Source organism: Ostrea edulis, chromosome 5 (genome assembly GCF_947568905.1).
Source record: "Ostrea edulis chromosome 5, xbOstEdul1.1, whole genome shotgun sequence".
Taxonomy (NCBI): Eukaryota; Metazoa; Mollusca; class Bivalvia; order Ostreida; family Ostreidae; genus Ostrea; species Ostrea edulis.
In genome coordinates this window covers 4,200,818-4,222,275 of record NC_079168.1, presented here as the reverse complement: position 1 = coordinate 4,222,275, position 21,458 = coordinate 4,200,818, and positions in this window count along the sequence as shown.

Sequence of the window (21,458 nt, the reverse complement as noted above, 5' to 3'; positions counted from 1 at the left end):
ATGGGGCTTGAAATATTTCTCCTATTTAGTCATTTGTACTATTTTCTATCATTTTAATAAGGTGAAATTAATAAAATGACCCAAATTTTAAGGGTTTTTGGAAAAAATTAAGTTCTCCCAATAAAGTAATTCAAGGAATCAAAAGATTTTATCATTTATTTCTCCGGTAGTGGAAGAAATTATAGCTTCTTTTATCGTTTAGTACATTTTCCTAAACAAGATACCCTTAAATTTTAAATTAGATTTACCTTAAATTTTAAGATTTTATGGGGGGGGGTGGGGGGTGGGGGTGCCGGCTGCGCCCCCCTCTAAATCCGCCACTGAATAAAATCAATCAATCATCATTATACATATCACAAACTGTTAAACTGTTGTAAATAAAAATCAGTCTACACATTTTCGTTGTGTCATAACTGAATAATGATGTCCTGATAAAATTTTTAATGTATACATTTTTCATGTTACTTTACTACACAAACACACCAAAACAAGATCACTTTAATTTCCAATTATTGGGGGGGGGGTTCAAAGATTAAAAACCCCGTAATCACATATGGCGTAGTTAATGTCTACATGGGTCTGTACTTCTTCAATGAAATAAAAGACTTGTATGTAGAAAATAGAAGTTAAAAGAAACAAGTGCACGAACGCTGTAGTATGAGATCTATTCATGAAAATGCATATATCATATTTCGTTGAACATGTTAAATGTAAACATTAAGAATCAATAAGAATAAAACATTAATCAGCAATCATGTTCACGTCAGGACATCGATCAGACGTTTCTCTGAAATCGTATAATAAGATTATCAATCTCACAGGAAAGAAAAAGCTAGGGAGTAGCAAATGCAAAGGCTCTCACAAATACGATAGTTCCGCTACACGGGGCACATTATGCACAAATTCTTAAAGCCATCCAATTTCAATTAAGAACAGGTTTTGTCATCCAATCCGTCCTCAAGACCGTTAATCTCAAATGAATGGGGACAAATAGAAATTTATATCATAAATGTTTTATAAGCAAGCTATTTTCATTTCATATGTCATTATCAAATATCTTGTATTTCTCAATGTGTAATTGTTATTCGCATTTGTAATTATGTTCGGGCTCGATGTGGAGTGGGCTATGAATTCACTGTACATGTAATTCATAACCGAAGCGAACCAGTTTAGTCTACATGTGGCTCGGAAAATTTTACGGATGTACTCTACATCGTCGTAATGGCTGACTTCCTTTTAAAACATGGATGAAAATATAAATATCAGCAATATTTGTCTATTCATTTCAAGAATCATCGCCTAGGTGAGTTGCTCAGTAGGTTAGCACGTCGACTGCTGAACTGTGTATCGTGGGCTCGAGTCTATCAGGAATTTTAAGGGTTTTTTTTAAAGATTATTTTCCACTAAAACTGCATTTCTGTCGAAATAAAGTAAAATTTGAAAGTTTTCAATTTCAAAATATTGTTGCACATATCCTCCACTTTTCATCCATATCAAATTTCCCTGGTGTAGCATACCTCCTTAACGACCACCTCTCTCCCTCCCATTTGAATCCCGATAACCAGCATCATATTTGTAAGAAAGAATTTCAATAATTGAGTCTTTATTGTAAAATTTGCTTATTGTAGTACATTGTATGTTGGTATATATGGTGTTTGTTCCTTTATATGTTTACTTCTTGTGATCTATTATGTGCAGGTGGGCCTTTTTTCTTACGCCACCTTCTTGTTGCACAAACTTTTGACCATTATACAACCTGACATAAGCACTAATTTGCAATCCAACATAATATTTTCAAATTTTAATTCATCATATGACCTTATCGCAGCTATCAATTTTGATCAACATTTGGTACATGTCAAAACAAGCTTGTGCTTCTGGTTTGTTTGTTGTTGTTTTTTTTTTTTTTTTGTTGGGCCGGGGGGGGGGGATTTAGTTGGTCAATAAATGACACAATCTCACATCACTTGGTTTTAAGGTTTTCTTTCTTTCAATACATGTAGCAACAAGAACAAGCTGCGGAAGTCTTGGCATTATATCTAGCATGGATTTAGATAATGAAGAAGTTGTGAATATAAGTACACTGTACATAACGGTACGCAGACAATGCACAGAAATAACACGCACTTTTTCTATAGCGCAGTGACGGTTTTTATGAAACGACAACAAATTCTGAAAATGACTCATTCTCTAAATTCATCATCATGGTTTATGTTTAAAAAAATTAATTTGACTAACGAAGTTACTAATTAGGAGGATAATTTTTATTGGACGAAAACATATCCCCCTTTCCTAAAGAAATGACTGCTTGTTCTTTGTATATGGTAGTATTTGTTTTGTTTGAAATAAAATCAAAGTTTGTTAAAAATTGTTTAGTATGTGTTGAGTGAGAGTGTGTCTTTCATATGAAGACGTCAGCTTTGGTGGTCAATTTATAATTAAAGTAATACAGAATAAATTTAATTTTGGGGCATATTATGCGATATAATCTGTTTTGGGTCAGTTTACGCCTTATAGTCCGCATCTAAGAAAGCGTAAACTGACCCAATCCAGATTATATAACATAATATGCCCCAAACTTAAATTCATGCCTTATTATTTAATGCAAAACGACAAAAGAGTCTTCGTTTTTTAAAATGTACATAAACACCGATAAATAAAAATAATTTGCGCCGCGCAAGGATTCACTTAGAAACCCCCCGACGAAGAGTCAAGCTGTAAAGGTGGCCATCTTGGTTCTACCACGGGAATCGTTAATTTTGTCTGTAATAATAGTAGGGATCTACACCATATCACCCCCTAATAAACAGTTTTTTATTAGGAGATGGTATGGTATATAAATCCCTACTAATAATATGATTACGGTGTGACCGTTGGGGCGAGCGCAGCATATCTGAATACATTTTCAAAAAATTTATATTGAAAACAAGGAAAACTGATTAGGATTACTGTCTTGCTCTTCTCGCCAATGTAGGAACCAGTTTAGCGGGAAATGCAACGATCGTGTTGTGACGTAGCCTGGTAGTTGTGACGTGACTGTTTACATTTCTTTAGACAAGATTTTAAAAAGAAAGGGGGAAGAATATGATTGTCATCCTTTCCTTTCAAATAAGAAAGGTTTGTAATACTTCAAAGATTTTTTTTATTATTATTTTACGAATCGGACCATCCGCCATTTTGTACGAGGGACTTCTGGGATTGGCGTCAAAAAAAAAATCTTGTTAGAGGTTGAGATTTAGCTCGGATTATTTCCCGCGCTCTAGTCATTAGAGCTCGCAGTACGAGCCAGCGCTCCGCGCGCTGGCTCGCTGCGCTCGCTATCAGTACACACAAAATTACTCCTTCTTCAGGTCCTACGAAGCATGTCATTCAGGCAAATTTATCAGATTTGAAAACGTAGTTATTGAACGTGAAGTTTGCTACGAACTTGATAACAGAATATTAGCTGCAATAATGTAGCCCTATCCAATTTTTTTTTTATTCTGACGTTTTCGGGATAGGGCTACAATTCCATAGGATCTCCGTAATGGTGCAAAATAATTTTATGAATAACCGATAATAAACTCTGTGTATTAGTCCCAAATGTTGTTTACACCAAAAGGAGTACCAACTTTGTGCTCAGGCATGTCTAATAAAGGTGTTTTTCATTAAATATAATGTACAGCGCAAAATTCTTCATCTGCTCCGCCATGCTTGTTATCGCGAGATCTCGTAGGTGGATCTAATGAAAAGCCTAAACATTGACAATCAGCGCGAAAATGTAGTTACTCGAGCCACTTCGACAAAGAAAGGAAAATCATATTGTTGCAGAAAGAATTTACACTCTGCTGTTCGGTTTTTAACTTGATATTAAATTCAAACCTTTTCAATACCGACGAAATAGCTTTCGCCTCCATACTTGTCCATTGATGTAAATACTACCTTATATGGCATATGCAAATGACTTGACAACCGGAAGTTGAAACTTCAGTACATCAAACATGGCGCACAAATATGAATCGAGAAATTGGAATTTATCGAAATTGTTGAAAACGGTAGAATAGAGCCTCACAAATCTAAAGTTGCAGGTTGTAAATTTATATATTGACTAAGAAACATAGAATATCATTTTATTTACGTAAAGAAAGTCAGGAAATGTTTAGAATGAGCGCAAATGTTGCGGGAGTGAATCACTCCCGCATTTGCACCATTACGGAGATCCTAAGGAGTTGTAGCCCTCTCCCAAAAAAAAAAAAAAAAAAAAAAAAAAAAATCAGAGAGGGCTACATTATTGCAGCTAACAGAATATATGTGTAGGCTATACGCATGTAATTTATATTTCCTTACCTTTTTAAGATCGACTTTGAAGTCGTCCCGACAGAGATTGCCAAAATACGAGAAATTGTTGAGTCTTTGGCATCACACAAAACAAGTATTCAAATATCAGAAAATGCAATAATTTACGGCTTTTGATTTTATGAAAGCTATTTACTACACTTTCCCTTGCATGCAACATTATTGCCTATTTTAAATCCGACACAGTAAAATATAAATCGCAATTCACTAGTGACGCATATCTTTTTTTAGTTGCTTTGAGAGGCGGATCAAGCAATCCCCCCCCCCCTTTCTCAGTGAGAAATGTATTTCAAAATGAAAAGGGCAAAATTTACAAATGCTTGGTATACCATTAATTCGAATATAATTTAAGCTATTATTCAAATATCATACTGATTTTTACTACTGTGAGTAAATTATATAATTGCATGTTAATATCTTGGTGAATTTGTTGACTTTCTATGTCATAGAAGGCTTTCAAAAGTACTGTAATGTAAATAAACAGAAACAAAAAAGTAGTTCCAGATACTGGCTACCAGGGTGTTTCTCTCCGCAAACAATCTTATACAAAATAAGTTGCTTTCCCCAATTTGAAGTTGACCAAACAGAGACTAGAATACACTAAGAATTAAATCACAATTTAATAAGTGATTCTGATGGAAATTCAAACAATCTAGAATTCTATAATTTTCTTAAATTCCACCCAATCTTTTAAACCTTCTCTTTTTTTTCATCATGAAAGGCGAATATAACGAATAGTGATTAATCTCATGATTCATATAAGGAATACAAAATAGGTAGTTGGGCAAACACGGACCACTGGACATACCAGAGATGGAATCAGGTGCCTAGGAAGAGTAAGCATCCCCTGTCGACCGGTCACACCCGCCGTGTACATAAGTCGTATGTTGAATTGAATTAACCACTAAATTAGATTTATATATTCTTTATTGCTTATCGCATATGTCTTATCACATCAATTTCATAAATACATAAAAATGACATTGTATGGCGGTTTACAAATTCAAGCAAGCAACGGAGAATGCCTTTTAAACAAGGTTTTCTCGCAACTTAAGTGCAAGACATAAATATTTCCCTAAATTCGTGTACATTATGAACACTTTATAATTCTACAAATTTGAAAACGGGTGGTTTTTGCCATTAATACTTTTTGATATATCTATGTCGAAATTCCTCGTAATGAGGGCAAATTAATATAAAGTGGTATTCGTCCTCTATGTCATTTTTACAAAAATTACATACTCTATTTTCTCTAAGTATATTGTTATGGCGGCCTGTTTCAATTTCAAGATTGTGAGAGGATAGTCTAATTTGAATGAATCACTGTTTAGAAATACAAAATTCCGTAATAATAAAATGGTATGATTTGAAAACTCAAGGCCGAAACGAAATTAGATAAGTTGTGCTTGAAGTTTTGTTTTTATAAGACAAACATACATGAAAATATTCAATAATAGAACGATTTAAAATCCTAAGGTCGATACTCAAGGCTGAAACAAAGTAAACTGAATTACACGCTGAAAGACTGTTTTGGGAAACAAAATTACGTGAAATAATCTGGAACAATACTATGGTACAACTTGTAAACTCAAGGTCGACACCCAAGGCCGAAACGAAAGAAGATAAGTTGTACGTTCAATCATATTGTATATATTAGGCATTAAATAAATGAAATTAAGGCGAGTCAAGAAACAAATTCGAGTCAAACGACAAAGAAAATGTTCGACGGATGGTCAGGACCAGAAATACTTGTACCTATCGCCAGTATGGCGAGGACAAGATTTGCGACGACGTTTTATCTACATATATTAACAATAATCATTTTCATTCATATGTCGATAAACTAACAACTTAACTTTATGACAAACGGGATGACTTCATCTTCTCTATTGTCATGTTGCAATATTCCATTATCACCTGCATAATAATTATAGTGTTTATGCCTTCAACTTATTCTATACGCAAGAGCTTGTTCAACCACGTATAGTCAGTTTTTTTAATCGGAGCAGGCTAAGTACTGACAAATACATTGTAAGTTGATGTTACATGTATAAGGGTTTCAACAGTCACGTTTAAAGTCAAACTTTCTAAAACTCTATGGTAAACGGTCTATAATTTACCAATACAACCTGTCATATGGTTACTGCTGTCTGACAATTTTCATGCCAATTAAAGCCGTTCTTTACACACTGATTTTGACAACGGATGACTCCGTTTACCCGGTCAAGATATAGGGCTCACGGAAGGTGTTACCGGTCAACAGGAGATGCTTACTCCCCCTAGGCACCTGATCCCACCTGTAGTATGTCCAGGGGTTCGTGTTTGCCCTACTCTTAATTTTTTATTCTTTATACGGTGTAGGAGTTATGCTATTGATCACTGTTCGTTAGCTTCACCTTTTCTTATTGATATTTTTAATATACACTCATAGTACCACGGAATACGAAAACATGATTAGCTGTAAGCTATTTCTCAGATTAATCACTCATAATATACATAGCACGATTCTCTGTTGGATCGCCTTTTAGATAATTAATCATTTACTCCTCTTTTAGATATTGATTAAAACCACAAAATCCCATTGTGATATGCATACATGTATTGTAGCTGTTTAATCCCTAATCTTTTAATATGAGTGGGCGAGTGTAATATAAAAGGTTCAATGTTTATAAGTGCAATGAACCAAGTTTAATCGCCGCTCTTGTCAAGAAAAAAATTGTACGAAAAAGATAAAGTTATAAATATTATTGATATGTTCTACTACGAAGCTGCGACTGTGAAAAAACATTGTAAAGTTTATCATTGACAATTCTATATCCGATTGATCTTTCTTTTATGGCTATGAATATTCTACTCCATGACACTTTGATAATTCATTGGCAGAACTTTATCTACGTGATGCATGTATGTAAGAAATATATTAGCTATCTGGATCCTCGGTATCGGTGTTTGCACACCTGAGGATCTCGAGATACATTTGTACATTTTGCACTTGATGCTATTTCACCACAGATATAACCTTTTTACATATGTTACGTTCAAGGAAAATAATAAACTTTACTTTTGGCCATTCACCCTGACTGAGGGTGTTTATTTTTCAAAAAAAAAATGTGATCATAACATCCTTATGCACTTTGGATCAGATATGGAGTTATCAAATCTGTCAGTAGACGACGTTTTGAACATAACCTGACTGGCTCTCGTGCTATGATAACGCCATTATCGATGAAGAGAAAATTCGCATCAAACTGAAATGTATATCAATCATATTTCGTATGTAACTAAGCCAAACACATGTACTAACTAGCAAATGAAAGGTGAAGATAACAAACAGTGATCAATCTCATAACTCATATAAGCAATACAAAACAGAGAGTTAGGCAAACACGGACCCCTGGACACACCAGTGGTGAGATCAGGTGCTTACGAAGGAGTAAGCATCCCCTGTCGACCGGTCACACCCGCCGTGAGCCCTATATATCCTGATCAGGTAAACGGAGTTATCCGTAGTCAAAAACAGTGTGATCATTAACCGTTTTGGGGCGCATATATATACGTAAGTTAACATGAAGAGAGCGGGTACCTGTTCACCCGTGCGTTTGTTGATCTGGAGTGCGTAGAATATGACAAGGTTCGAGATTTAAGAAGCTTGATTGTGACAATGGCTGTATGTGACAGAGTATGGTGGTCGCCCACTTGGACACGTGGGTTTCCTCCGGGTACTCCGGTTTCCTCCCACTCAAAGGCCCCCCTAGAGCGAACATCTGCGCAAGTCGGTAAATAGCTAGACAAGTGTTTAGCTAATGTTCATTGTTGATTATGTATATCCGACTTTAAAAATAAAGATTATTATTATTATTATCAATATCATTATTATAAAGGGTTAGGGTTCATACAATTCAATTTTTCAATAATTCTTAAAATGTGAATAATAATCTATACTAAAAACATTTAAACCCGATCAACAATAATACGTAAACGCGTCAGAAACGTTCATCGCCATTTCGTTCTCTGATGACATTGTTAAGTGTTTAATCTGCCTCCCTGTATTGTTTTACCGCCGTTCCGGATCTGATAAACAAGTGAACGTGATTTGGTGTCTAAATCGAAGGTCCCGAATGAATGTTCGGAACTCGTAGATACACAACATTCACGAACATCGAATTCTGATAGCATATAACGCCGTCATTCAAATGTTTACATTGTCCATATGTTTGTTATTGGCAAAATAGTGAAAGTTGTAAATATTAATGCATCGAATCCTAACCGATGGTTAACCTATGGTTACAATGTACACATCGAGTATGAATTAAATTGTTACATCGAACACCTGTTGTTATTTTTAGAATTGTTAATGAAAGATGAATATAAAATAAATCGTTTTAGTATATACAAATAACTGGGAATTGTCAATTATACAATGCTAATTTTGTGCTTGAGTTTTGTCCTCATTACTTCCTAAAGACATGCAGATCACATTTTAAAAATAGTAATAAGATTGCTTTATCAAAATAAAATAATGTGATTACCACTTTAAATTTGAATATTTTTATTGATTTGTGTGTGTGTGTTGTCTTTTTCTTTCTTTCCGAAATGCACGAAATTGTCACAATAGCTTGGCATTGGGCCTAGTTGTCAACAATTTAACGTATCATAATTTGTCTAATCCAAAAATAAATAATGATTGCACTGTTTATTTTAGAAAAACAGCGCCAATTACAGATGTATAAAGGAATAACATCCCCAAACAGTTTGTAGACAGCGACCCATATAAACATTATTTACTCACAATTTTGCCGATTTCATACACGCTTTACTCGCTATATTTGGGTATTTACATCGTTATATGTGTGCATTGGTGGCGAACACATATAAACCTCGGACAATTTATCAACATCGATTTAAATGTTGCCCATGGTAAATTAATAAGGCCCCTAAAAGTTGAGTTTTTAATAATATCTCGCAGTACTTTCACAATCCGAAGGGCGCATGTGACGTCACTGTACCACGTGACTACCTACCTCATTAATTTGACTTTTTGAAATCGGGGCTTAGATTTAAGTCTGTATTGTGGTTAATTATCGCAAAATTTCGGCGAACGAACTATTAGAATTAATTGCTATAAGCATAAAGAAGACAAAATGCATGTAATATTGTATACTTTGAAAACATGAGATATGTCCTTTAAGGTTTACTATTTCATTTTTCATGGTACATGCACATGTATATACTTTGTGAATTGTAGGGGTGGGGTGGGTTCCAGATCATTCTCTAGGTCCGGGCATGTTGTACGTTTATCAAAATTAATTTTCGATATGTTATCGATAGATCAATAGAAGGCATCTCTAATGATCGGCCGCAAGCGTGGCAGATCAATTTATGGTTGTGTTAGAAAGTGGGCATTGAGAAATGAGGAATCAAATTTTCATTGTTTCGGTAAAACAATTCATTAATAATAACGTGTACAAAAGATCTCGATAAAAGATTTAAAAAATAATATTTGAATATAAGTCTTGATTACTGTTACACGTATCAATAAGTTTCAGTTTTATTCATTAGTAAAAACAAATATATCACTTTACAATTCTATAAGAATTTTTTGCAAGAATTACTCTCCGGGATGTGTGTAAGATATAGAAGCACCTCATTATAGTTTTCCAGGTATTGATAAAAAAAATAAATAAGGAGAAAGGTACATATGTATTTTTGGGTTTGAATATGCTATAGCTGCAAACATTGATACACATGTATATGTATATTTTGGTTATTGTTATGTTTTTTTTTTTAAAAAAAACGCGATCGGAATTGCAGACAGTCTAGCAAGTAATATCGCCATCATCACATGGCGTTGTTTGTGGGGCGTGTCCTGCCGTTGCATTCTATTTATAATTTAAACTATCTGACACATGAACCGCATGTTTGGTATCTGCAATCCATTGAAACTCCATCGTCGGAAACCCACAAAGAAGTGCCACCGATAATGGGTTTCCGACGATAATGTTCATGTTTGCTTTTCAACATTGCATAAATCAATTTGGCTTCTTAAATTCTTTTAAGCAAGGACGGATCAAAGATTTCAGTTTAGGGAACGTGGAAAAAAATTGAGAATACCTGTAGCCAAGTCTGTGGGCCGCTCCGTCTGTGGGCCACTAAGGTGCCCAGTGGGCCCTGGTAGGTTCCAGGGGGCAACGTAAAAACTCGTGTTTTACTGTATTTTGATAATGAAATCTGGCGTAAAACTAATAATTTTCAAGTATACACAATTTGTTTCTTCTAAATTTCATCTAACTAATTACGATGCTGGCTCTCCGTGTCTAGCATCTTTTCACAGACATATTTGGGTGATCGCCATGTTCTTATACCGAAAGGTTGAAGATATAAGGAAAATGATTGATTTAAATTGTACATGTATACACCTCTATTTGATATCAAATAAGGTGTTAATCGGGGATGGGCGCATGCTTTTTGTCGTAGATTTTTTCAATCCAAGTAAATTATTGATACAGGCTTTTTCATTAGCTAGACAGGTTGGTGCTGAGACCTTTTCTACTCGCCAGTAGTATCGGGGCGTTGGCAAGTTCATCTGTACTACAGGTGCTTGGGTTCAGCCCCCCCCCCCCCCCCCCCTCCACTCTCCAAAGAACCTCACGGTTATAGGGGCTTAGTTAATTTGTTTGGTTAAAAATCTGTCTGATGCCTGTCAACAATGTCTTGCATACCCGAAACGTTCAAAATAGCTAATATAAGCCCCTTTTGAAAATTCTCTCACTGGATATTACAACAATGTGTTTAACCGACGCATCATGGCGTCTGTAAATATGTCAAACCCGATGCATGAGGAAAACCTTGCCCAGAGTCGCTCAAATTACATTTACCCCTAACAGTAGCAGACACCGTAATGTAATACCCGTTTAATGTTGATTAATTGAAACGCGTTTGTTCTTAACCTGAAGTATTTCCTTATTTTTAAATTTATGTATAAAACTATGAACATATTTTGTCAGTATCAATGTTTTCTTGGAACTCTCTCGACATACTGTAACTTTGAGATTTTGTGAGACGCACATGCTGATTTTAAAAATAATTTTAATTCCTGTTGCATTTTTAACCGCACACATCGATATTCAATAGTGAAACCTACACCGGTATAAAACAGCCAGATAAAATTTCGATTGAAAGAAGTAACATTTTGATGATATTTCATTATATTTATAAAAAAAAAAACATGATATTTTGATTAATTGATGGATATTGTAGTTATATCCATAAAATTGTGAATTTAATTTGTGTAATGATAAACGACACATTAATGCATTGAACTTTGAAATTGTTTAGGAGGGATGAGCCCCCACTCCGATATTAAATACACCAATAACAAGCATTCTGAGAGTATTGCATGGCAATACATAGTCCCCTACCGGTTGCAAAAATCACTGTACCACAACAATATTCAACGTTCATTATGTAGGTTATGGTAAAAGGGAAAATTGGGGAACCAGGATAGGAATGGTTGGAAATCAACTACTATTCGAGTAGACTAGACCAAGAAAAAAGACAAATTTATAATTAGGTTTAGGTCTTTAACCAAGTCAATAAACTGACATGTAGATGAACATAGATAATTTAGCTATATTGTAGTATTACTATGCTAGAAGTTTTAATGAGTGTAGTATTCTTAATTCTTATCTACAGAGATAAGAAACTTGAATGTAAACTAACAATTCATGCTATTTTTCTACGTCCAAGGGCCATAACTTAATGGAAAATCAACGGACCAAGATGAAATTCAAACTTGATCTGTTACTTGTTATGGCAAAGCAATGTACCAAATATCAAATGAATATCTGCAAGCACAACCAAAATAAGCCCGGAAAACTGATAATTCATGCTATTTTTCTAAGTTCAAGGGCCATAACTAAGTGAAAAATCATCAGACCGAGACGAAATTCAATCTTGATCTGTAACCTGTTCTGACAAAGCAATGTACCAAATATCAAATGAATATCTGCAAGCACAACCAAAAAAAGTCTGGAAAACTGATTATTCATGTTATTTTTCTAAGTCCAAGGGCCATAACTAAGTGAAAAATCAACAGACCGAGACCAATCTAATTAAAATTAGATCCTTTGATCCGCTCATCTACTAGCGATAGTAGATGAGCGGATCAAAGGATCTAATTTTAATTAGATTGGACCGAGACGAAGTTCAAACTTGATCTGTAACTTGTTATGGTAAAGCCACATACCAAATATAAAATAAATATCTGCAAGAACAGAGAAAAAAAGTGCGGAAAACTGGACTGACGGACAGACGGAGCGCAAACCTAAAGTCCCCTCGACTTCGTCGGTAGGGGACTAATAAGCGCACCGATTAGACTTGAGTGAAAACTTCCGAATACCACATACAAAATCTCCTGAAGATAATTCTTATGTGTTTTTAAAATATACATTTTTTTCGTTTTTCAATAGATAGATATGTGAATCACGCTTTAAAACTGCCACATTGCATTAGTGATTATACATCTCTACATTCATAATTCAACCACTCCGGTGTATTAAGTCTTTTGGCGATATTGTTGTTTTCTTTATAAAGTGAGTATTCACTTGCTGCAAACTTCTCCAAATATATATATGAAAATGAAAACTAAATTTATATTTTTGTAAGTAAAATGAGTTAAATTTATTGTATGGAATGCAATATTTCCCCATGATTTCTTAATTAAGAATTAAGTCCAATTAAAATAGTTGGGAGAACTTATATGGAATTATATAGGGAGGGGTTACCTATTTCAAATTTTGAACGTCTATACTTACAAAGTAACAAATTTCGCCAATGACTCCGAAAGTTTTGCTCCAGGAATTTGCTTGCACCTTTAAGTTTGTTTCATATGTGAGATGAAGTCCGTAATCTATAATAGAATCAAAATTTATCCAACGGATAGTTCTATTCTACTTCAGAAAGAGACTCATTTTCACCCTATTTTTCCTTTCGCATATCGAAAGAAATAGTTTGAAAGATGCATGCGGAGGGGAGTGTGTGTGTGTGTTAAGTACCCTATGTATTATCAAGCAAAATAAAAGAAAAACAAAAACATTATACGCCTTGTTTGACATCGAGAAAGAAGTCAAACAAAGGTATTTTATTGTGCACGTTTTATTCCGTTAATTTTTAATTTCATTGAAGGCCTACAAGTTAACGGTGCTGCGACGTAAATTTAAAAAAATAATAAACCAAAATCAAAGGCCTGAAGGGCCTGAAAGTCGACTCGCACTTCATTGTCAACAGGGATAGGTAATCTTGGAGGAGAAAGATAGTAGTAATCAAGGATGACGAACGTCGTGTGTATGAATTTGCATATGCACGCTTCTTTTAGCAGGATTTATACTTTAATGCATCATGCCTGTGTAAAGTGACTACATTTGACTAAGTCATGACCACTACCATCTAAATTACATGTACATATCCAACATGGATATAAAGAGTCATTGCTAACTGATAATTGTGCTAAACAATCCATGATGTACAAATGCTACGAATTGGAGGAAAATCATTTTGTAGTCATATAATACTTTATATCACGACAGAAAACCCTCCAATAAGCACCACAGTGGTTGTAAGAAGATACCATCCAACAAAAAAGTTTTGCAAATGAATTCCATGAGCTTAAACTTTAGTCAATGTTACAATGACTATGCAGTTGACATCGGTAAGAAATATCGCTCTTTTTACTGTACTGACTCTCCGTGCATATTTTGAGAGTTTATTCAGCAACTAGGCATAAAATTCTACCATCAAAACAATAAAGAAAACAAGAAATCTTTGTCAAACAATACAAACATACAATAACCCCCCCCCCCCCCCCCCCCCACGAGGTGCAAAATTGAAAAGGGTTATACATATGCATCATTTAATTGATAATAGTACCAAACCAATTCAAGTCAAAATGTTGAGTGGACAATATCTTCCTATGTCCAGAATGGACTGACCCTCGGCCTTTGACTATGTGACCTAAAATAAATAGGAATCATCTACTCCATAGGATGTACCAGTGTACCAAGTTTGGTGTCAATCAAGCTACTGATTCTTGAAATATAGGAGACAATATATTACTATGTCCAGTTCGACCCGTGATCTTTAACGATGTGACCTCAAAATCAATAGGGGACATCTACTTCTTAAGATGTACCAGTGTTCCAAGTTTGATGTCCGAAAAGCAAAGGGTTCTCGAGGTATTGAGTGGATAGTATATTCATATGTCCATTTTTGACCCTTGACCTTTAACCATGTGACCTTAGAATAAATAGGGGTAATCTACTCCTTAGGATGTACCAGTGTACCAAGTTTGATGTCTGTCAAGCAAAGGGTCCTCAAGATATTGAACGGACAGTATACATTGTATTCCTATGTCCAGAGTGGACGGAATCTTCACCTTTTGACCTAAAAATCAATAGGGCTCCTTAGACCAGTCGTTATAAAAATAAACCTCAAACAAATAGCAACAAAAATAAATTTTGTTATAATCAATTAATTGTGTATATTTTGACAACATATCAAAAATTGACCGAGCAGTTAATTTAGAAATTAATCAAGAAGATTCCGCATTTTATATGTAACAATAATGGCATACTCGAAGTATCGTACCTGAAAATTTGACGTCAACACGAAGCAGACGACGCAATGTTTTTAACATTTTTTATGTACATGTATTTTGATGATTTGTTGAATAAGTAATGAATTTTAGAGTCCAGATGCATGATGGAATTTATTCTATTTTTCTAATTAGGATATATAATTTAATATTTGTGCATTTTGAAGTCGAGATGTTCCATCAATCTTAAAGTAGCGGTCTGGTGTGTTATTTTTCAATATACAAGCAATTTAATGTGTGCATTTTATTCATATACTTACTACAATGAAAATAAGACAAAAACACTGCCAAAATATACACATTAAGAGAACAAATATATGAGATATATATATCAATTGTTCGAAGGAATTCTATCACGTAAAATAAAAGTACGGAACGCTGTTATGGTAAAAATTGCATAATAGTATTTTCAATACATCTAAAAGTGTAGTACGGCCGCGAGATATATTATATATATGTGTGTGTGTGTGTGTAATATTAAGACATCGGCAGTTGTAGGTGAAATACCACTTGTAATGATTCTTTAATGTGCCAACGTCTGCCGCGACACGGGATCTCCGTTTTTAGGGTCATATCCAAAAGACCCGTGATTTTGACATCGAAATGTCGAGCGTTTGATGAAAGTGTAATCGCATCTTAAGTTTCATGCAGCCGTGGCACAAGCGGCCTTGAACTTAAGTTTCTAATTTTACATACATGAGAATTATTTCCAGCTGATTTAGTAAAATCAAATGTTTTCCAAGCAATAGGTATTTGTCCCTCACATGTGAATTGCATCGACTTTTCAATTTTCAGGTAGTGATATAACACTTGATTTTGCTACACATCTCTTGGTGATAGTTAAGATATTGTGCAACTAATAGAAAAGGGGACCATAAGTGTGAACAGGACGAGTGCCGTCAGAAATGACTCCATCGTAACTTGTATATTTCATCGAAAACTGGTGGTCGTGCATTGGGAAGGATGGTCTTGAAAATTCGTTTTTACAAAGACATAGGAATTTCAACTTTCGAAAAACTTTTACTAATTTGTGTAGCTCCTGTTTTGAATTATTGTTGTGAAGTATGGGGTCTCCAAAACTACCATTGAGATGGTTAAGAATCGCGCACTTCGTCATTATCAGATTCATTCCTTTACCTGCAATATGTACATGGCGAATATTTGGAATGAAGATTCCTTACCACTGACGCTGTATAAATTATACGATACTGAAATTGTCTACTATCAATGGACAACATTACTAAACATGTGTAAATCAATATAATACATGTAAGTCTAACTGGACATCACAAATGAAGTCATTATTTGAATTTTTAAATTCTACAGAAAATATATACATGTAATAGGATACTATTGTGTGACACTGGTGATTTGAGAACAAGTTGCTTCATAATTATAAGAATGATCAAGGTCACAATGTCAAAATGTTTGGTACGATCTAAAGGTTTTGTCACAAAGAATACAAATATGAAAATCTGTCATTTACCATTCAAATGTTATGACCAAAGTAAAACCTTTTGCAGACTGACAAACAAATGAACAGAGCAAACACGATTACGGGATCATACAGTGACATACACAAGGGCGGATCCAGGAATTGCGGTTAAGCGGGGAGGACACAAGTTTATAAGGCAGGGCCGGGTCTGGGGGCGGCCTTGAGTTCCTGGATATTACAGATTTTATAGGGATTGAAATATGTCTCCTAAGTAGTTATTTTTACTATTTTCTGTCATTTATAATAAAGTGAAATTAATAAAATGACGCAAATTTTAAGGGTTTTGGGGGAAAAATGCAAGTTTTCCCAATAAAAGTAATTAATAAAAATCAAAACATTTTGTCACTTATTTCTCCGAGAGTGGAAGAAATTATAGCTTCTTTTATCGTTTACATTTTTCTAAACAAAAGACTACGTTTACCTTAATTTTGAAAATTTTAGAGGGGGGGGGGGGGCGCCGGCTGCTCCCCCTTAAATCCGCCACTGATACACTCTCATGATCTTAAAATCTCAAACTGTTGAATTTTTTGGAATTAATTATCATTTCTTTAACTGCCTCATATAAATAGTATCTCATTTTGTACCAGAATCAATGTTTACGAGTTTCATATTAACTCTTCTCATTTTCATCGATTTTTCGTCCAAAATAAGGTATTTCGCCTCATAAAAAACATTCATTTATTTGAAATTTTTGTATGAATAAAGTAGTTTGTGAATGTTAACACCGTTCCCGATAATTATAGCAATTTCATTTATTTCTCTCATGTGTTAAGATAAATGATAATTCCCAGTTTTCGATGATTTTTTTTTCATCAAAATGTACGTTTTTGCCCCAAAATACACGTTTCCCCTTGGTTTTGTGCTCTCGATTTTTTACGTACACTAGAGCATCCCTTGACTCACCGTTAGAAAACAAAAACATTTTTGTTGCAATTAGTTATGAGGTTACGTTATATTTTTGGCTAGAATGACTGGACTACCTCTTCTACTCATAACCAACCAACATTTGAAATATAACGATCAAGTGAATGGTTCCCAATATATTGAGCGAACATGTGGTCTGCTGACCGACAAGTGAAAAGCAACCCCTCCCCCCTTTTTTTTTTTTGAAAGGGGGCATCAGTAATTGTTTACAGAATCTCATATACAGTCACATGAATTTAGAAATATGGCTGAAATGTGTTTCCGTACTTCGGAAAAACCTAAATACTGACTATTACAATGACATTAATGGGCTTCCATAATTCTAGAAAAAATTGAAACCGGAATAATGCATTATGCTTATGAATTTACACTCGTATATAACCAAATATAATACGCACTTTTTAATTTTTTTTATAAGAAGGGACACATACTACATGCCACTAAAGGTTTTGACTCATTTTGTTTTAGTCAATGCAATGTGCACTTAATTTTTCGCCGTGTTATTTACCTATCTAAAAGCGTAAAATAGTTTTTTTTTTCACCCTATAACTAATTATTATGAAACAGCCAAATAAAATTTATCATCGTCCAATTTTTAAAACTGCCACGATATCATGATACCGTAACTAGCACATGTTTTGTGTACACGTCCTTTGTCACTTGATTTTGTTAGATTTCTTCATGTTGCACGTTTTTCATGGGTCTGGGAATATGCGATTACTTTTGAGTTTTAACTTTCCTTTTGCAGTAAACGAATGATGTACTTACCCATCTAAATGCGGCGAAATTTTAGAGGGTTATGTTTGAATTCTTCATTTAGTACCAATTAAATTACTGGCTTTGATTATTGAGATGTTTATAATTACCAAGGGGGGTGGTGGTCGTGATATCGCACCTTGGTACGTCATTTTTCGAAGCTTGGGTGTTGTTTTGATTACAAAACATTGAACACTCGCCTCATATGAACTTTAAACAATGACAATATCGAGTTTGTTAAAACTTTATTGCAACAAACTCTCGTACTTTGCTGAAATTAACATTATATCCCCGAAAATACTGCTATGTAGTACTAGTGTATAAGGACAAGATTGCAGGTTTCTTAAAAAACAAATTTGCTGCACTGTATACAAATTCTGGTGCATGCTTTTTTGAGAACCTGCATTATTTCCATAAAGATTTCTCGTGAAGTTAAATGCAATTGTACACACGAGCAATGATATTTCCACAATTTACAGGCCCCAAAAGGGGATGCGTATTAAATATATTCGGCAAAGTACGGTAAATGTGATTATCTATATCGTGACTGTAGAAATAGTCTGAAAGCGAAAACATAACAAACTGAACGTGCGTTCCTCATCTCACCCCGTAGATTCCCGCAGAAATAGTCACATGGTTTAGGCTTTGACACTTTCGAAGAGGCCTCGACGGGGAGTATGATCGGTCGTAATAAACCAATACCATTTTCAAATATTTACTATGCTTTTCCAACCCAAGAAAGCGAGATATTTACTTTCTTTACTATAAAATATTTACTTACAAGTTATTTGTTTCATGTTTACGAATCTATTTTTGTAGTTGATATATTTATACACACGTATGTCGCATGTTTAATGTACAGTCGCCTGTGACACTTATTGACTTAATTTGCTTACATCATGTATTCATGCGCACTATGTTTAGTTTCTTTAAACGTATTAAGGGGACTCATTTAAATTGCATTGTTATAAGAATGTCAACATACATGTATGATATGTCTTCAAAACCTAATGAAGCTGTTCAAAATAGCAAATGAAAATTTTTTGAAGATCTTTGTGCGCGGAATTTATTTGCTGTCGGTGTAAGAATAAACAGAAAGTTTGTGAGCCGCGATAAATCCGCACGCCGTTGACAGCAAGGAGCATCTCGCTTCGCGAGCCGACTCAAAAAAGAAAGAAAAACGTGGTGCTGTCTTGGGTTACCAACTCCCCATAGCGAGTTACATCATACAATATAAACTAATTTTTTTCAATGTGCTCAGCAAATCAAATTGCATGTTACAAATGAAATTAAATCATTTGTTTTTATCTAATTCGTTCTACTTAATATTTCGCTCGACATATCATCTCAACCATTACAGGTATTATTTCGAGCGCTTGATTAAGTTTTAAGAAGTGTAATTGACATTGTGAAAAAAATGTGAACAATTTATAATAAGGACAGGTGGCGGGTAAGTTTTGGTCGGAAAAAAACTCACGTGAGCCTAAGCTGCGAGTTGCTTAATACATGTAGTAATGATTGTGTACGAGGCAATTAAAAGCACTTATTTCTGCATTCACTTAGAGATTGAACAGCTGTTGATGTTAAATAGAACGTTGCCTTCATTGTCAGTACGGATTTAATTTCTGTAAATATTGATTTACTGTCTTGTATCTAAAAAATGGGGTTAAAATCATTCCGAAGGTGTGACTGCTGTTGTTTATGGCGGCTGATGTGATAGAGAAAGAATTTGTACTAGTTGTATCCTGAATATTATAAGAAATTCTGAATAATGTTAGAAAAGTACTCGACATTGACTCGGTCGATTTATCTATTAACCGAAGACGTGATTAATGCGACCCACAATAAGATAACGAGTCAATCTAATTCTCTAAAGTTGTATGGTCCGATGTCCACCTTGTAAAACACTGTTATATTAGCACACGTACGTATTGATGAAGTTGTACGACATGTCATACATCATTTCACCTCTTTTAAACAGACTTATATGGTTTTAACGGTGTGTACAAACAACTGTCACTCGGCCATTTCTAATGCATATTCAGGAGATAAATAAAGTGACAGTCACGTGTCTAGTTCAGACTTCCGGAGGTAAGAATCTGTGTACAGCTGTGTATTTTGTTACAACAGTACTGTGTCATCTGTTTATGAGAAATAAAAATACCAAATACCTCTTAGTAATTCTTTGTTTTACGCTCTTTCAAACATAAACGTACGCAGTTGCGACTGTTGGGGCTCCCCTCATGCGCGTGGAACTATTTATAGACGCCTTACCGATGGCTTCGAACCGGCGAGAAATGACACCAGTCCTAAAAGAACATCCTCACACGTCAAGGTTTTGTGATTACGTACCCTCCACACAAACCCTTGACGAATGAAGCTATCTAAATTTTGGTCGGAGGAGTCCGCATTTCATTGGGTCCAAGTCATACACTAGAGCCAATCAAAATGCGGTTCTCATTCTAAACACGTGGTAGACGTAAAGAATGATGAATGTAAGCAAAAGGTGACAAGATCTTCATTTTTTTCAACTTCTTGTAGCATATCCAATGATATCAACTCAAACAACTACCGCCGTTTTCTCTCTCTAAAGGATGCAGATCAGCCATCTTTGTGCTCAGTCCGAAATTCGTTTTGAAAAAGAGCCATTTCATTGAACAGGTTTTTTTGTTTTTGTTTTTGTTTTTGTTTTTTTTGTTTTTTAGCATATTACGCATTGCAAAGCTGGAGCCCAAAATTTAAATAGACACATTCGTCAAGGGTTTGTGTGAAGGGTTACACGTAATTACAAAACCTTGGCTTGTGAGGATATAAAAGAACAACAAAGAAGAAAGAAAAAAGTTGAGATAGCAAAGTTAAAGCTAGGTATCTATTATTCCTACGGTGATATCCAAAGAATACGGGATCTATAGCTTTGACTGGATATGATCCATCAACATACTGGTCTCCATGCTTCAATATTTACAACAAATATGATACGCATGCGCAGGAGTTCCCACCACGAGCGGCAAGGCTATGCTCGGCGCTTACAGCCTTTGAGCAGGGAGGAATCTTTATCGTGCCACACCCTCTGTGACACGGGACCTCGGTTTTTGCAGTCTCATCTGAAGGGCCACCCCATTTAGTCGACAAGCAAGGGGGTACTGAGGACATATTTAACCCGGATACCCACGGGCTTTCAGGGGGAGGGGACAAAAACCTCTTATTCATTAGAAAGACTAATAAAATTCCATTCTCTCTATAATTTCTACTTCCCTTAATGTTCTTAATAAACCTTTTGATTTCAAACAATACCGACCT